Source organism: Lissotriton helveticus, chromosome 1_1 (assembly GCF_964261635.1).
Source record: "Lissotriton helveticus chromosome 1_1, aLisHel1.1, whole genome shotgun sequence".
Classification (NCBI taxonomy): domain Eukaryota; kingdom Metazoa; phylum Chordata; class Amphibia; order Caudata; family Salamandridae; genus Lissotriton; species Lissotriton helveticus.
The window spans coordinates 1,820,825,441-1,820,844,964 of record NC_136057.1 but is presented as its reverse complement, the minus strand read 5'-3'; the positions used below and the strand labels follow the sequence as shown (position 1 = coordinate 1,820,844,964).

At 46.9% G+C, this 19,524-nt stretch overlaps 1 long non-coding RNA gene across 2 annotated transcripts in view; it reads right to left on the bottom strand.

The window, feature by feature from the left end:
- The window catches only part of LOC144774846 (uncharacterized), a 247,098-nt gene that overhangs the window by 188,000 nt on the left and 39,574 nt on the right, over positions 1 to 19,524 (bottom strand). For both annotated transcript variants that reach the window (XR_013600534.1, XR_013600533.1), the window contains exon 2: positions 13,407 to 13,460. This is a non-coding gene — a long non-coding RNA (uncharacterized LOC144774846). The remainder of the gene's footprint in view (positions 1 to 13,406; positions 13,461 to 19,524) is intronic.

Sequence of the window (19,524 nt, the reverse complement as noted above, 5' to 3'; positions counted from 1 at the left end):
CTCTTTGTTACAGTTCAAATGTTTCTTCTTCAGTTCAATTCACTTAAACAGTTCTCTCAGTTCCAGTTATGCAATAATTGGGGCCTCTTGCCCTGTTCCTGAAAGGTATGGCGCTCCCAAGCGCCTCTGTGGGCTTCGCAGCGCTCCTCTGTGCTCCACACGGAAGAAAACCCCGGGCCCTACCAATGCTCACGCATCTCGCGGTGTGCTTGGAATGGAGACCAGAGAGGGGCCTGACAAACCCTGGGCCTTTTCCGGAGGTGGGGGCTGAGCTGCAGAGCAGCAAGCAGGGATGAGAGGTGCCTGGAGGAGCCCCGGGCCTTTTCCAGAGGTGGGGGCTCCTGGCTGCAGTGAGGAGCAGGGAGGCGATGAGAGGAGCCTCTTGGGCCAAGGCACAGGGAAGGCTGACGGGGAAATAAAACGTGGCGGGCCCCGAGCCCGTTTTGAATTCCTTCCTTGGGGGGACGAGTTGTAGAGACTCTTCTCTGGCAGTGTCTCCGGGTCTTGTCTGCAGCAGGTGGGTGCACACAGGTGGGCGCGGCCCACGACCCCGGTACAGATGGTACTGGGGTCTCCCAACAGGGGGGCGACGCGACCTGTAAACTCCTCGGGTTGGCGAGCAGGGGCAGCAGGGCACCTGGAGGAAATTCCGGCGGGAGGGGTGAGAGCACTTCAGCGCGCTCCAGTGGCAGGCAGGGGCAGAGGAGCAGGCAGCCTGACCCGGGGGCAGAGAGCGGCTCCAAGGAGCGAGGCTCTCACGGGTGAAGGGCAGGCGAGCTCCCGAGTGCCACAGCACTAGGAGGGGGCGATGAGGGGCGCAGTCTTACTCCGGCGGGAGGCACACAGGGCTGGCAGATGGCAACGAGCGAAGACACAATGAACCCACTGTCTTCTCAGGCCAGGGGGGCCTTTGTATAACTGCTTTCAGTCTCTGAGCACTTGTTGGGGGTACTTCTGGCTTCTGCTTTCAGTGTGAGGGCAGGCACATCAGACGCTCCACAGGGAGGCGGAGCCAGCATTGTGTGGACAGGGGCAGCCAGGAGTACCTTGATGACAGTGCTTCGCCCTTCCTGGGCCAGGTGCAGGCTGAGTCATCAGTCGCCCCCCAGGGGGGCAGGGCCAGCATTGTGGTGGCAGAGCACAGCCTGATTAAGAGTCCAGGGGCACTCCTACCTCCCACTAAGGTGTAATCCTTGCATTCACCACCTGTCATCCCCCAGCCCTGTCACTCACACAACCCAGACAGTCAGATACACATACTGCAGAGGCGGGCTGAAATGGTTAGGCAAGCAAATGCTAACTTTCTAAAAGTAGCATTTGCAAACACAGGATATTAAAATAAACTTTACTAAAAGAAGTATTTTATTATTCTGAGTTCAGGCATACTAAACTTTATTTTCTACCATGTTCCCTGAGCCTGCTGGGATTATACTTTGATGAGGATACCCCTGGAAGAGAACTAGGATTACAGGTAAGTAACTAATCCTTCTCTTCCAGGGGATCCTCATCAATAGTAATAAGCATTAGAATAGAATAGCGAGCCTCACCTCATCTCCCTGCGGGCAAAGGAGTAACAATACAGTAATAACCATATTAAGCCTAGTAACCACTAAGCTCGTACAGGCCGTAGGTTACCCAAATAGATTCCTCAAAGAGGCTTGTCCTACTTGAGTATCGGCCCTGGAATCAGATTCTAGGCAGTAATGCCTTGTAAAGGTATGAACTGATTTCCATGTCGCCGCCTTGCATATCTCTGACATTGGAATGTCGTGCAAGAAAGCTACTGTAGCGGCCTTCCCTCTAGTGGAATGCGCTTTAGGTGACCCCAACAAAGGCTTTCCTGCAAGCTGATAGGCCAATCTAATGCACGAGACAATCCATCTCGCGATGGACCTCTTGGCCGCTGGAAAACCTGTTCGCATTGAACCATAGTTCACGAACAGTTGATCCGTTTTCCTAATCCCTTTGGTCATTTCCAAATAGAACTTGAGCACTCTCTTAAGATCTAAGGAGTGAAGCGACCGCTCGGCTGGGGTCGTAGGATTTGGAAAAAACGAAGGGAGGGAAATGGACTGATTTATATGAAAATCAGAAATTACTTTAGGCAAGAAAGATGGATGAGCCCTTAGGACTACTCTATTGTGATGAAAAACAGTATATGGTTCTTTCGCACAGAGCGCTTGAATCTCGCTTACTCTGCGCGCAGAGGTAATCGCCACCAAAAAGGCCGCCTTCCAAGAGAGATGTTGCAAAGAGGCCTTGTGGATGGGCTCGAAAGGAGGTGACATTAACCTGGATAAAACCAGGTTCAATTCCCATGGAGGAGAAGAATTTCGCACAGGGGGAAACACTTTTTTCAACCCATGGAGGAAGTCCTTAACCACTGGAACTTGAAAGAAAGAAATCTGATCAGGTGATTTTCTGTATGCTACTATGGCTGACAAATGCACTCTAATAGAAGCGTACTTTAAACCAGCAGTTGCCAGGGAAAGGAGGTATGGCAAGATGACGTCCTCCTGCCCTTTAGTCGGATCTAGGTGATGATCCCTACACCATAAGTAAAACCTTTTCCACTTGAACGCATAGGACGCTCGCGTGGAAGGTCTATTAGCCTCTTTTAAAATGTTCATGCATTCAGGAGGCAAGTTCAAATGTCCATATTGCAGGACCTCAGGAGCCATGCTGTTAGGTTCAGTGATGGGAGGTTGGGATACATTATCCTCCCGTTCATCTTGCTCAACAGGTCCGGCCTGCAAGGGAGTCGTCTGTGTGGACACACAGATAGATGTAGAAGGTCCGGGTACCACCACTGCCGCGGCCAATCCGGAGCTATCAGGATCATATCCATGTTCGACCTGCGGAGCTTGGAAACTACTCTCGGAATCAGAGCCAGTGGAGGAAACGCGTAAGCGAATGTCCCTGACCAATCCATCAGTAGAGCATTGCCCTGCGTCCCTGGCCGATGGAACCTGGACGCGAAGGCGTGGCATTTGGCGTTTTCGTAGTCTGCAAACAAGTCTATGGTTGGACGACCCCAGCAACGAAAAAGCTCTTCTACTACTTCGTCTTTTAGCACCCAGTCTGGCTGATCTTCGAAGTGCCTGCTGAGTGCGTCTGCTTTTACGTTCAACTCGCCTGGAAGGTGCACTGCCACTACCGTGAGGCCTCGAGAGAGGAGCCAATGCCAAATTGCCTGAGCCTCTCGAGAAAGTGGGCGAGACCTTGTGCCTCCTTGTTTGTTCAGATAGAACATGGTGGTCGTATTGTCCGTCTGAACTAGGACTGAGTTGGACTCTATCACTGGAAAGAAAGCTTTGAGAGCCACGAATACCGCTCTGAGCTCCAGCATATTGATGTGGTATGTCTGCTCCTGCGCAGACCACTGGCCTTGAATTTGAAGCGGACCCATGTGCGCTCCCCAGCCGTGCAGAGAGGCATCCGTCACTATCGACTGGGATGGAAGAGGTTGGTGAAACAGTACCCCCACCAGTAAATTCTTTCTCCGAGTCCACCATTTGATGGCATCTTTCATCGCTTGGGAAAGCGTGATACGATCTTCCCAACGTCCTGTCGCTTGGTCCCACTGATCCTCCAGAGCCTGCTGTAGAGGACGCATTCTCAGCCTGGCGTTTGGGATGAGAAAAATGCAGGACGCCATGGAACCCAGCAGGGATGCTACTTGTCGGGCTGTTGGAAGCCGAGACTCTAGCAGGAGTCCACATTTCTGACTCATGGAAAAAAGTCTCTCCTCCGAAGGAAACGCTTTTCCCACTTTTGTGTCCAGAACGGAGCCTAGGTAGTGGATGGACTGTGTAGGCCGCTGGACTGAATTCTCCAGGTTCACATGGAGGCCGAGCCTGCGCAACTGGTGCAGACACAGATGTAGATCGTGCTTTACCTGTACCGGAGATGGACCTTTTAGGAGCCAGTCGTCCAGGTATGGGTAGATGAAGAGCCCCTTCTTGTGAAGAAAAGCCACCACCACTGCCTTGCATTTGGTGAAGACTCGTGGTGTGGACTTGAGACCGAAGGGTAGCACTTTGTACTGGTAGTGGTTGTTCCCTACGACAAACCTCAAGTACTTGCGATGTTGTTGAGCAATTGGGATGTGAAAGTATGCATCTTGCAGGTCCACCGAACACATCCAATCTCCGACTTGAAGATGTGGGCATATTTGGTGAAGCACTAACATGCGGAACTTTTCTCTGACGATGACTTTGTTTAAAAGTCGAAGATCGAGTATTGGTCTGAACTTGTCCTCCTGATCTTTTTTGGGAACAAGAAAATATCTGGAGTAAACTCCCTTTCCTCTTTGAGCGAGAGGAACCTCCTCTATCGCTCTTTTTCGCAGTAGGACTTTTACCTCTCTTCGGAGCAAGCTTAGCTGGTGAGGGCAAGAGCTCTTTGGAGGAATGCTCTTCGGAGGCGCACGGAAACGTAGCCTGTATCCATTGCGCAGTATATTCAGCACCCACTGATCCTTTGTGATGCTGACCCACTCTGCCAGTTGTTGTGAAGCACTTCCTCCCACTGGAGTGGGTAACTGCGCCAGAGGAAGCCACTGCTCAGGCCTTTCCTCCTCTTGTGGTGTTAGAGGATTGTTGGTGACCTCCTCTACCTCTGCCGGGCTTGCCTCGAAACTGGGATTTCCCCTGGTTCTTATTTTGGGACCACTGAGGGGTTTGAACCCTCTGTTGAGCCCCTCTCCCCCTGTTGGTCTTGAAGCGGCGTTTGAATTCTTTCTTCTTCTCCAAACCCACCGCTTTCACTGTGTCCAGTTCCGTCTTCATTCGGGTCATTTCTTCGTCAGCATGTTCCCCGAAGAGAGCGGAACCCGAAAAGGGGAGATTAAGGATGCGATGCTGAGCATCCGGCTTCAGACCTGTAAGGCGCAACCAGGCCGACCTCCTGACACAAACCCCATGTGAATAGGAATGCGCCGCAAGGACAGCACCATCTGCAGCCGTGCTGATCATCTGATTCGCCACCAGACATCCTTCTGTCACAGTCTCTTCAAAATCCTGCTGGTCTTCTTTTGGCAGCTTGGATTTGAACCTTTCCATGGAGTCCCATAAAGATCTGTCATATCGACCCAGAAGCGCAGCCGCACTAGAAACCTTAAGAGTGGATGCAGCTGAGTTGCAAACCTTGCGACCCCAGGAGTCTTGAGATTTGCTGTCCTTGTCTGGTGGGACTGAAGAGGAACTGGCAACTGCATGTGTCTTCCTCGCCGCTGCCACAATTACAGAGTCTGCTGGAGGGTCAGATTTTACAAAAACCGGGTCAGAAGAGGCCGGTTTGTATTTTTTCTGAATGCGGGCTGGCACCGCTCTGATAGCCGCCGGAGTTAGGAAAACCTCTTTGACAGGATCCATAATCCCCGGGACTAAAGGCAGCAGAGGACGGGAGATAGCTTTTTTGTGCAAAGTCTAAAAAATGACTGTCGTTGTAACCTGAGGGACAGACATTTCAATGCTCAGCTTCTGAGCTCCTCTTTGCAGGACATCTAGATACGTGCCAATGTCATCCACTGGAGAGGATCTGGACGTAGGACTGTCCGTCAACGTAGGGGAGTAGTCCCTCTTGGAAGACCTGGTAGAAGAGGTAGATGAAGTAGACGGAGTTCGTCGACGTCTACGGTGAGCACTGTGCCTCCTCTCCCGCGATCTTTTTGAACGCTCCTCCCGCCTAGGAGAGCGAGATCTGATCCGATCTTCTGAACGAGGTCCTTTTCTGGGAGATCGGGACCTTCTGGGAGATCTGATTGGTGTTCTCACAGGTGATTTGCGCCTGGGAGGACTACGCTTGTCAATCTCCTCTACCAGATCCTGAAGAGGAGACCTGTGCTGTGGGCTGGCATAATCTTGCCTACGTTTGGCAGCCCCAGAATCTCTCCAATGGTCCAAAGACCTGTACCATCTAAGTGATAGTCTGATTTGCCCAGCCGAAGGGTCTGGCCGACGCTCAGGAGATTTGCGCACAGGACTTCTGGACTTTGAAGATGCAGTTGAGGAGCCAGAGGACCGTGAAGTGGAATGACGGGAAGCTGACTCCGTTACCATAACCACATCTGAAAACCTCGACGTCGAGCGATCTTCCCTCGCGCGCCCTCGGGGAGTCGGAGGTTCAAACAATCTCGACTTTGATTGTCTATGTGAGGATCTATGGTCCCTCGACGTCGAGCGGCGATGACCCGCCGTCGACGGAGTTCTCTGTCTCGACGTCGAACGGCGATGACCGGCCGTCGACGGAGCCCTCTCTCTCGACGTCGAACGACGATGTCCAGACGTCGACGGAGGCTTCTCTCTCGACGTCGAACGACGATGTCCAGTCGTCAACGGAGGCTTCTCTCTCGACGTCGAACGACGATGTCCAGTCGTCGACGGAGCTCTCTGCCTCGACGTCGAACGGCGATGACCAGCCGTCGACGGAGTCCTCTGCCTCGACGTCGAATGTCTGTGTGACGACGGCGGAGGGGTATTGGGCACCCTCGGCGCCGAGCGCTGACGAAACACTGACAGAGACTGCCTCCTCGACGCCGATCGACTTTTTCCTGTCGATGGCGGAGGGGTCTTGGTCCTCGACGTCGAACGTCGTTTTTTAGACGACGGCGGAGGGGTCACACTTCTCGACGCCGGTCGTTGCCTGGATGACGACGGCGGAGGAGTGACCTCCCTCGACGCCGGTCGTCGCCTGATTGACGACGGCGGAGGGGTCTTGGATCTCGATGCCGACCGTCGCCCGGTTGACGGCGGCGGAGTCACCTTCCTCGACACCGGTCATCGCCCGGTTGACGCCGGCAGAGGGGATTTCAACGACGGAACTGGATCCTTCGACGTCGTCGACGTACCTGGTCTTCTTTTCGACGGCGAGCCCGCCGTCGACGGTAGTTTAGAAGAGAGATGATCCACCGGTGGTTCTTTTCTCAGCGCCGAGCCCGACGCTGAAGTTGAAGGGTGTGAAGACTTCTTTTTTGAAGATGTATGAGCCTTCTTGGATCCCTTCTTCACCGGATATCTTCCTCTTGATGACCTGTGAGCCAGGCCATAAATGCGAATCCTCTCCCTGTCCTTGAGAGTTCTTCCTGACAAGTGCTCACAATGAGGACAGGTGCCTGGATCATGATCTTCAGGCAGACACAGGATACAGACGTCGTGGTTGTCTGATTTTGCCTTCTTGTTGCCACAAGAAGGACATTTGTCAAAGAGTGAAGGCATTCTCAAAAGAAATGTTCACTAAACTGACTGAAAAAGACAGTATCTTACTTGACTAGATGTTAAATGTCAAAGTAAGAGCAAAAGTTGTTAAAAGTGAAGTATTTTTCTGTCAAAAAACAGAAAATTAGTGGAGCTGTGTAACCAGGGTCCTTCTCTGAAGGAACCGGAAAGAACAACTGACCTAACTGTCACCCCTGAGGCATGATGGGATACTGGGGGTCATGGGTGCCTTAAAGGCACGGTGTCAGTTTATTGTTATGCAGCTACAGGTTAGCTTTTCAGTCTTTTTAGACTGTGTGTTTGCAATGCAGCCTGGGAGCTTTCTATGCTTCCAGTGAGTTATGAGAATTTCTACTGCTTTCTGAGCATTAAAACAGTTTCTAAAACAAACTTTGTGTTGTTTCTCATGTTTCTAATGCTTATTACTCATGTATGGTGGAAATTCTTTACAGCATATTTCAGCTCTGTTTTTATTGTGGCTGCTATTGCATGTTTTTATATATATATGTATATATATATATATATGTGTATATATATATGTGGGGCACATATAATATAGTGTTTCCGGGGTCCCGCACATGGGCGGGAATATTCTAATGCTTATGACTATTGATGAGGATCCCCTGGAAGAGAACAGCATTTCACAATGAACTGTTTAATAGTCAAGAGAAACATACAATTGACTTTATACAAATCTGAAGGTTCTCACGACATATTAAATCATCAAAATGTATTGAAGCTACTAAGTTCCTGCTAACTGTTCGATCTTTTCTAAGCCATAAAACAAATACAGATATCGAGTCCTCCAGAACAATGTGGACTTCACACGACATGGCACAAAAAATGTTGGCCTTAAGAGAGATTCCAGCAGACTGGAGAATCTCGGCAATGCTACCAGGCAAACCAAAATATCCACATATGCTCAGAACCTCTTGTAGGCATATAGAGACCCACAAATTAATATCAACAATCAGACCACTTTATAAAGGTCCTGAGGTAACAAAAAGGTTTGAAAAATTACAAATGACAGCAAGGGAAACAGATCTTAATGTGTGATTAGTTGAATGACCAATGAATTAACGACCAATTCATCCATCACAGCCTGCTAAACACTACACCGTATGAGCAGAAAATAGAGTAATCGTGGTACAATGAATTTTCCATTATATCTTGAAATATTGCAGGTTATGAGCAGCAATTGTAAAAAACAGGCGTCAAATTATCTAAATTAATCCAAGAACATTGTGAAGTCCCTTTTCAAGAGACTTGGCAACCTTCAACTTTAACAGTCTAAAACCACACTATGCACGAAATTAAAGCAAAATGAAACGCTTTTGGAAGATCGAGTAGAGGGCTAGCAATATCAATCAGTAATAAACTCTATATGACAAGCGTAAATATAAAAACATCCTCGGATTATATATTGGCAGTTTTACGCACAAATCAATCAGCTGTTAAACTGCTGATTATAGATATCTACTTTCCCCCTCATCTTGTAAAAAACAAACATAGATACCGTAATATGCTACACGAGCTGGAGAAAATAATGGAAACATACGGCCAACTATTTGTAATTATTACAGGGGAACTTGAACCAAATGTTAGTATCATCAGTGTACCAGCTCTCAACCATGGAGGAGCCAGATCTGAGTCAGAATATTCCTTATCCAAAAATTCTACTACAGGTAAAACAAAAGGGTTCCAATGCCCAAACCAGACTTATGCAAAACTTTTTTGGCAGACTCTAGAGATAGACACTAAATGGAAGGTTGACAGAAGATCAGCCAGCAGCACCAACTTATTGGGGACCTGCGGCCTCCACCGTCATAGATTATACATTTGTTCATTGCTCATATTTCCATCTATGCAAAATATATACTGTCATTCAAAGGCCTGAGGGTGATCATGAGCCTCAAAGGTTAGTAGTAAACATTAAATATGATAGGTAGAAGGCCCGGGCAATGGCAAACAGTGACTAAATGATTGCTGTCAATTTCAAGAGGCCCAGCTGGAACAACATGCTAAAAAATAAAGCATCAAATCTGGATGGAGCCTTAGCACCATCTATTAAAAAAGATCTTGCTCAAAAGAAAACAGGTAAAGATTGGATGACCATCTGGCAAATCATATTAGAGTGCATGCTATCAGTTGTGATAACAGAGTTTCAAAGCTCACGACCAAACACCTTTATCTCTTTAATGCTCAGCAATTAATTGGGTCAAAGAGAGTGTATCGTAAGTTGGTGCAGCACACCCTGCACCAACCTGTGGCGAAGGATTGTGACGTGAGACTTCAAAAACTAAATAAGGCATTTAAGATTAGAAACACAAGCATACAAAGGGACAGTGAAGATAACGCCTATGCAAAACCATTCCATGCCATTTAATCACGAAACAAACAAGCATTTTGGTCTTTAGTGGGATACGGCACAAGCTTGTATAAGCAGCCAGATGATCTGTATACCCCAAGTGATAAATGGGAAACTCACATAAAGTCCATGCAAGGGTGGCCGTAGCAGGCGTAGTGCCTCTACTCGTATTTCCACAGAGTTTGAAAAAAACTCTGTGGAAATATGCTATGCTCCCTCCCCCTCCCAAATTAATAAAAAAATTAAAAAGAAGACACTTACCTGCATGTCTGCCTCCTCCTCTGCCTGGCCGCTCTCCTTCCTGCTCCTCGCTGACCTTGCCGTCCTTCTCCTATGAAAAAACACTATTTTGTGCATCTTGCCCATGCGCATAGCGCAGAGCAGCGAGGCAGAGGAGGAGGCAGTCACGCAGGTAAGTGCTTTCTTTTCAATTTTTTTATTAATTTGGGAGGGTGGAGGGGCTGGCTAACTCCACTCCGCTACAGAGGGGAGTTTTTGCGAAAACTCAGAGTTTGGGACAGAGCTTCGAGGAGGCAGAAATTCGCAAACTCTGTTGACGGAGCGGAGTTACCCGCCTGGGGTTAGTACAAATCAGTAATCATTTCCTCCTTTGAACCATCAAAAGAACTTGGAACATATCCTAATACCACAAAGGAGGAAATATCAAAGTTAATAAAAAGTTCTCACTCGTCCAAAGCAGCTGGACTAAATTGTATACCTATAGACCTGGCCAAGTTAGATGTTACTTTTTGGAGCACAGCTTTTCTCGCATGTAACTGAGTCTTGGAAAGTTCCATGTTCTTGGAAAGAGGTGATTGCGCATCCAATATTTAAACGAGGTCCAAAACAATATCCAACCAGCTATAGATTATTAGCACTCCCACTCTTTAAAGGGAAACTGTTTGCTAAGCACCCTCAAAATAAATTAAGTATTTGGGCAGAAGAAAATTCCTAAATCCCATCAACACAAACAGGATTCCGCTCATTGTGTTCAACAGCTGATAATATTACTACATTGCTTCTACTTGGGAAAAAAGCATGTGTACAGAAAACAACATTATACACCTGTTTCGAGGATTTTTCGACGGCTTTTGACAAAGTGAACATGCAAAGGCTGTGGGATAAGCTTACAACGTGGGAAATAGATCTTAACCTGCTGCACTTTATTACTGAATTACATACCGAAAAATGGCTACCGGTAAAACTATCAGCTGACAATACCCTGTCTTCTAAATTTTGTACTGAGAACGGCCTTAGACAAGGATGTCCCCTCTATTATTCACCTTGAACATCGCTGACCTAACCAAGTCATTAAAGTCAGATCAGGGTATTCCTCCGAAACTAGGAGGTATAAAAATAACACATTTGTCCTACAGTGATGATCTGGTGACCCTGTCACAGACGCTGAAAGGACTACAGTATCAATAAAACCAGTAACATAGCTACAACTCGGAAAAAGGTCTAATCCCCAATCTGTCCAAAACTAAAATTGTGTCCTTTGGCAGCAAACTAAAGTCATGGGGTGGGTTCTAAGAGAATCTTCAATTGAAATAGTAAAACAATATCACTACCTCGGAGTGACTTTCAACAGTAAGTTATCCTTAGATTACCTGGTGGCCATGTCGAACCACCTAGCCACCTGGAAATCTAAGTCAACAACGATTACCAGATCGGTACTAAGATTTCAAACATGTTTGGAGGAAAAGCGATTAGGCCATCACTTAAAGCATTAAACATGAAATTGGTTCCATATTTACTGTATGCATCTCCCGCAATGAACTGCAGGGTCATTTTCAGTCTTGATAAAATCTTCATGCAATGTGAATGTAATTTATTACATCTACGCACTGTGTTATAAGACTGGAATTAGGCTTAAAATCTTTAACATCACTCCGCTATAGAAGCACTGTAAATTACATCTGCTAATGTGAAAAAGCAGACACTACTTTACCTAAACATCTAATATACCAAGAACTGGGTAAATCTATATATAAGGATATAGAGTTGCCCATCTTGCTGGTGGGCTTAATTTTTAGGATCTCCCATGATTCACAGACACTGGAGCAAATGAGTTGATCAGCCCGGAAAGTCCTCCTCCATGAAATATTTACTGATAAACAGTGGTAGTCGGACTTGACACAAGTTGGAAAATACAAGACTTAGGGGCCGATTATGATAGCGGACGGACGTGAGTCCGTCCGCCACCATAGAGAAGGAGGGACCGTCCGCAGGGGCAGCGGCGGTCCCTCCGTGCAAATTAGGATGTGACCGCCACCCTGGCGGTCACATCCTGTATTTTTATCATTGCGGCGGGTGCTGCTTGAAGCAGCACCCGCCGCAATGATAAAAAAGTAAGTTGTGCATTTGCATGCACAAAGCGGCAGGCACCTCGCGGTGCCTGCCGCTTTGTGCAGGCAAATGCAGGGGGGTACCATAGGTACCCCCCATGTGCACCCCTCACCCCCCCTTCACCCCTGGGGGCCCGCAACGGGCCCCCAAACACAAATCCGTATGCCTTTACACGGCGGAAATGCCGCCGTGTAAAGGCATCTTTCCGCAGTCATCCTAATATGGCTGGCGGTGTCTGATAGACACCGCCAGCCATGTTAATGCTTTTCCGCAGCGGGCGGAATCCGCCCGCGGCGGAAAAGCGGCGGACAGATAGTAAGACCCACCAGCCATCCTAATATGGCGGTGTGTCTTGCAAGGCTCCCCGGCGGATTTCCCGCATCCTCCGGGCTGGCGGTGGCTTTCGCCGGCCCGGTGGATGCGGGAAATCCGCTATCGTAATCGGCCCCTTAGTATCCGATACCTACTCTGTTCAGAGCCAAGAATATTTAGAATTAAACTTGCCTGGCTACGCTTAAAAGAAACGTTTAAGGTTTAAACTGTTATACATTCTGATTAGGGAGTTTGAAGGAAAATGGAACCCAGTTTTTAAAGGAAAAATATCCTAATGTCTCTGTGGCTCTGCAGCTGAATCCCTTAAGCATACCATATGTATATGTCCTAAATTGTTGTCTCTAAGGAAAAAATACATACGCTCCTTGTTTAACAAAGACAAACTAAGATCAACAGTGGAAGCTGTTAGATATTGTATTAGAGTCAGGGAAGACAGTGCAATAATAATGTTGATAACATTTTTAGATCAGCTATCCAAAGCCCTAACTGTATGATTTTATTATCTGTACTTAAAGGAAAATAAATACAAGTTTATTATCTATTTAGATATTACATTTTCTACTATGGATAATTGATCTGTTGCACAAAACTGTGAACTTTCTGCATTCTTGCACATTTTAACAAATTAGCATATTATTAGATTAGGCAAGAAAAGACAGTAGGCCAAGTCAGATCGAAGGATGGCTGAAATGTTTTGGTCAGCGGTATGAATAACAAGGCTAGTGCTGCTATTGGGTGAAACTTAAAAAGTTTACTCACATATTTTTAGAATTGTTAAGATTACGCCAGCTATATATATGGATTAAGTTGCATGTTATAATTGTAGAGTTTTACCATTTTAGGAATTTAAATACACTTCACCAACTACTAGTGGTAAAATATTCCTTTCCAATAAATTTAGCAGTAATTATTTGGTCTAGGAATACAGGGCTTGATTTAATATAGTTGTTCTCCTGCCTAAGACAGCCTTCCTGAAGCATGGAAACGCTCCCTAATATACAAAGGAAGTTGTTCTTTCTTTGGACAGTCAAATCAGTTCAATATATTTGGATACTATTGGCCTTAAAACTCATAAACCAGAAACAAATGCCTTAATCCAGGAACCAGGGTTAAGAAAAGATTAACTTTAATCTGCCTACCTTGTCTATGTGATGGGCACTGACTCTGCCAAGGAAATGGTTCTCAAATCACTTCTGAAAAGAAAGAAGATTGCAGTTTCTGAATTAGAGAGTTTCTCAGCATGACAGTGTTTGCATCTTTCATTGTATACAATGTTGTTTTCTACCTCTCACATCGTCACACATGATCTTCTTTGAAGGTCTAGACTTAATCCTGGGCTTTTACCTGCTTTGGAATTCGTTTTGGCCCTTGGTTACTCCAAATCTCACCCATACATTCACCATATGTTCACCATACATTCACCAAACAATCACCAATAGTGCATTTCTTTACCCACTGTCTCTGCAACCACTTCCACTAAAACATTCGTTCTAGTCCCACCATTCCCAAACCTGCTGACTCCTTCCATCATTAAAAACCTACCTCTTTGGATGATACCCTGACCAACATGTCTATAAAACAATTGTTGTATCACAACTGCCAAGACCCCTCTATCAAAATGAAATTTTTCAACACACAGAACTACCTAAAATTAGGTACAGAACAATAAAACTACCCTTCTTGACAACACCCCGTCTAACAATTTTAAATGTACCCTCCAGTAACCCCAAGACTCTGTTTAGTCCTATTACATACACCTTTACTCCCACCATTCCACTCCTCTACCTGTGGATCTGCCCTTCAACCCCACTGTTGAGATTCCTGGTCTCTACATAAGCAAAAAATGTTCATAAACCTGAAATTCCAAGTATAGACAAAAGACCCTTAACACACTAAACAGCTCAGCTTAGCAACAATTGGCATAGTATCCAAGATTCATCCTGTGACTCCACCTCCACACTAAAATACTGGCCCATTGAACCACTTTCCCTTTTCACCCTCCTGCATGGCCACAACTCATTTCAACATCTATGTATCTATATATATAGTTATGGTATAGTATATAGTTCTAGTTAGGATTCTGATAGATAAGAGTTCCTGATCTTCGATGAGTAATAACTTTGCACCCATATAACGAATCTCTATAAAAATGTGCAGACCTATTCCTTTTTCTACGTTGGTGGATGATTCAAAGTTTGGTGGTGATTCGTTAAGGGGGTGCAAAGAAAGAATGGGGATCCCAAAAGAAATTTCTCCACCAATGCATTTTCCATAGATTTTTGTATCAGACATAGTGGCAAAATGGGTGAAAGGATTTTCATGAAATTTGCCAGGAATATAGATTATGGTGTGGAAAGGATAATTTGTGCTATTTCATGATAATCCATTCAGTAGTATTGTACTGACTAGTCACACATGTAAGTGATCACATGAGCTGCGGTATGCTGCTGTAATTTTGCTGTATACCGCAGTCCATGCCGATGGCAAGGCAGCATTTGATTGGTTAATCCAAACCCTTAAAAAATGTCAGGCCAGCCATGATGTTTAGCCCACACTTGGGGTCCAATTTCCATCTCGTCAGGAAGGCCATCACAGAGACATCCGGAGTTGGACCTTCCAACCAACTCGTACTGGGATCCGGTTTTCACAAAGGACGCAGTACAATGTCCAAAACGCTTTACTTACCTAACGTCTCGGTCACTCAAATCCAACTGGATTTTCCCAGTAAGAACTCTCCGGGAACGCAGAATAGAGTCGTACGGAGGCATTTCCCACTCCGAAATCGAGCACCCAAGTACGATGTGTACTTCCTATGCGGCGAATCGGTCACTACAACCAACAAGTCGGATCGTCCGGAACAAGAGTATTTCAGCTCCGATTTACACCACAACACGATTACTGCAACCAAGACTGTGCAGCTATGCATCCTATGGCGCATGTCAACACTCTACTTTACCTCTACGATGAATACTACAAACCCAACCGACGCAGTCATCACAGACAGTAAGTTAGACACCTCCCCTACACAATAACGTAACAACCCGCAAAAGACAATACAAGAGAAAGAAGGGGTGCAACAACAGTTAAATTAGGGGTGGGGGCTAATACCCCGAGAGATGTAGACACAATTCTGGGGAGGGGGGCTAATACCCCAGCAATGCAGAGCCAAATCTGTGGTTGTGGGGCTAATACCCCCAGCAAGGCAGAGCCAAATCTGGAGCTGGGGGGCTAATACCCCCAGCAATATAGAGGCAATTCTGGGGTTGGGAGCTAATACCCCCAGCAATGTAGAGGCAAATCTGGGGTTGGGGGGCTAATACACCCAGCAATGTAGAGCCAAATCTGGGGTTGGGGACTAATACCCGCAGGAATGTAGAGGCAATTCTGGGGTTGGAGGGCTAATACCACATTAAAGTAGAGGTGATTCTGGGGTTGGAGGGATAATACCCCCAGCAATGTAGGGCCAAATCTGGGGTTGGGGGGAAATACCCCCAGCAATGTAGGGGCAATTCAAGCATTGGGGGCTTATATCCCCAGCAATGTGTACTTGAACAATGTAACTGGTGCTCATGCAAAGTGCCTCAATACCTACAGTTGGAGTATATTCTGCAGGAATGTTCCAAAAAAAACAAATCCAACTGCCACTTTGCAGGAAATGCATTCCCACACTGTGGCAGCAAAAATAACTGGCACCTTTGAGGAATGGGCAGAGTGGAGATGCTGGTGCTCTAGGGACGGTTGAAAAACAACCAAAGCCTCATCATCTAGCAAGTGGTTCCTTATAAAGCTGTGAAATATTCAGGTGCTGATGCACAAGCATGACAGACCAGCCACCCACAGCAGCTCAAGAACTGTCTGTGTGTCTGTGGAAGCTGTGTCAGCCTGGGCTCACACAAATGACGGGTGGGGGGGCTGAAGTCCATAGAGCCCTATGGGTGTTGAATTTGATCATAAAGTGTTGTGTATAGGCTTGGATTGACTATGCAGGCAATTGGGCATTTGTCGATGGGCCGGTACACCAGGGTCACCTGTGGGCCACAGCTTTGGGGCCTTTATAAACCACACCAAGAGACTGGCTCACTTCCCCAGTCCCTACTAGGCCACTGCAATGCAACGTGGCACCAGTATGTTGCCTGTTCACCAGCTGTGCTGCAAATTAAAGCTGGGGACAGTATTTGGAGCATACTCACCTTGGCACCCTGCCTCACATGCCTTGATAAAAACAGTGTCCTCTCCCCCTACAACACATCACTCTTAGATCTTGGCAGGTGCAGGGAGGTTGTGTTGTATGTAGGGGCCTTGCAGGAGGCAAGTCTTATATGGCCAGTCTACCCTACACCCTACCCCCTTGATCAGCAGCAATGTGCCTTTGTGAAACCTCCCTTAACAGGTAAAAGCACAGAGGCTACAATGAAAGAGATATCCACAGAATGTGTGGCAATTACTTTCAGAGTGCCCGAGCGTCATTCTGATCCCAATACGACCATGGGTCCCTAGCATGTTGTGCATGTCCAATGAGGGAATGTCATCACCAGGTAGGTACACTTAGCCTGCCAAATACTAGTAGAAACACACATTTGACAGAGGAACAGGAATTGCTGTAACCACAAATATGTATGTATCACAAAGTTAATGCATGAGTCCACCACAACACACAATGAAACATCGCAGGGCAACAGAACTCGAATGTACTCACCAAAGTATTACATTCTGATGTGTCTGTGTACAGTAAAGCCCAGAGGATATTGGCCCAGACAACACACTTGTCCAGAGACCCAGCCACTCTGTATTGATTTCAGTGCCTCCCACTACAGAAAACTAGAAGAGGTTGTGTAACATTGATCATTGAATTATTTGTAGACAAAGTCCATCTTGGTTTTGAAAGAAGCATGGTCCAACAACAATGTAGGATACAGTCACCATGTGTGCACTAGGTGCACCACACACAACTCCCAATCTGAATGTGTACACTGTCATCTTCGGAGAATGTAATTCACAGCAATCCTTCATCTAGTTCCTCCGGCTGTTGTGTGTGCCGATAAATAATAAACCCTTTTTGCAGTACGTATGAGTCTCAGGACCACCAACAGTTTTTGAGGGTCTAGTGCACAGCCTGTTGTGTAAGATAAGCTGCCAGCACTGGTGATGATGCCGGGGGTGGCTCAATCGCTGTCTCGCCGTCACAATTGACATAGCCATCCTCAAGCCAGGTGATGATGCCGGGGGGTGTCTCAATCTCTGTCTCTCCAACATAATTGACATAGCCACCCTCAAGCCAGGGGATATGGATACATCTTGTGAGGATGAGGGAAATGTGCAGAACGAAGTCTGCTTTGTACACATTTGGCACTGAAACACTGTAACTTGAGTGTACTTTTGGGCAACTCTTTAATATAGCCCAGAAGGGCCACCAAAGGGGTCATAGTCAGTCTCACTCCTGCCATATCCTGTAGCGCAGTGTGTACTGCATCCCAAAATTTCTGGATTCCAGGGCAAGATGTGTGAAGTTTGCCTCAGTTGCCCCACACCTTATGCATCTATCATCCTCCCAGTTGCATGGAGGCTAGCTGCAGATCGCAGCAAAACGGGCGAACATGACCGGCGCACTGCCCTGGGTATTAAATTGTGGAGAACAGTGTTGCAACATTCAAACGGCACTTGACAGGCCCCGCACAAAGTAATCTCCCCTCTGCTGCATCCAGGGACAATAATTAGGAGGGTTCGACCCAGCCTCGCAATCAGGTACGGCTCGGGCACCACCAGGCAGCAGGCCCCCACTCACTCACTGCCATCTCCTGTCCACATGCTGTCCAGGGCTGCCCCCATCTGGGAGACTGTCTTTTTCCTGCAAGCAGCGTGGTGGCTCCACAGGACCCAGAGAAAAAGGGCCGACCACCCCGGGGGCCCACCGCAGGTCAGCCATCTCTGCATGTCATGCCCACACCAGCGGGGCCTTTCAGACGATGCAGGTCGCTCCAGACAGAGAGCAAGCCTCGCCGCTGCCTCCGGACCAGGCCTTCAATCTGCTCCGTACTTGTGACTACCGCAGATTCACAGGTATTGTTCCGATGTCGGTGTCCAGGGCCATCTGTCTCACTCTTGCAGCACCATCTGTGGCCATGAATTCAGCAGATATATTTAGGATTGTGGCGATGTCAGTGGGAGCAGCATTACATTAGAGCCATCTTGAGGCCAGGCAAACTCCGCCCCCTCCCTTGACTTCTCACTTGAGGGGGCTATAGCCCTCTAAGGAATGGACTGCTTTACCAATGTTCTGGCATCTTGACATTACAATATAAGCAATCACCACCTCCATCCAAGGGCAGTAACTAAGGGCAATAATGACCAATCAGTGACTACAACCTTCTACAAAGGGTGACTTCCCACATCTGCCCACATACAACTCAGACAAGGAAAGCATAGGTAGAGTCAATTGTCCTATGATGCCAATAGGTTTTGCATATGCCAGTGTACTCAAAGCGGCCTTTATAACAATCAGTCATGAACATTCAGTGGCAGACAGCAAGCTGCAGCAAACACATACTACATCCTCACATTTCATCTGGCAACTGTTTTTGCCTGCTAACATCCATATAATTTACACATATGTACATTTCAACATTACCTCATGGACTGCATGAACTCTACTTGTGCGGTATGACCCTTCTCACATCCACCTCAAAGTACATGCTCATCTCTGAAAACTATCATACACACACAAGCACGTCATAAGCCCCCTCTGGTGCATCTAGATGGAAAAGCATGTCTGCCCAACAAGCTCCAGCCTTGTACTTAAACTCTTCCAACCTAATTCTTATAAAATCACACTGGTGCAGCCCTTCTTACATCCACACTACATTCACAGCACCACTCTTCATCACTATGTACTCAACACCTCTCACATACATGACATGTACACAATGTACTGTACTCATCACCTCCTTAGCAAACATCAAACGTAACATGTCAAATGGACCACTCTCATCACCAGTTGCACCCTCAGTAATGTATTGGACTGCAATCATATCACAACGTGCAGCATCACAGCCCACTCTGACATGCTCACTTAACACATCACCACATCTCACAACAAGACACTTACATTGTTCTGTGAATATGTCCTCAGTCATTCGCATACCACCATACACCAACTCTACTCTGCCCAAGTTCTACAGATTGTCATTTCTAAAACAAATGGATCCACAGATTCAAACACAACATACCTCAACTACACAACACCTCATATTTCAATGTTCA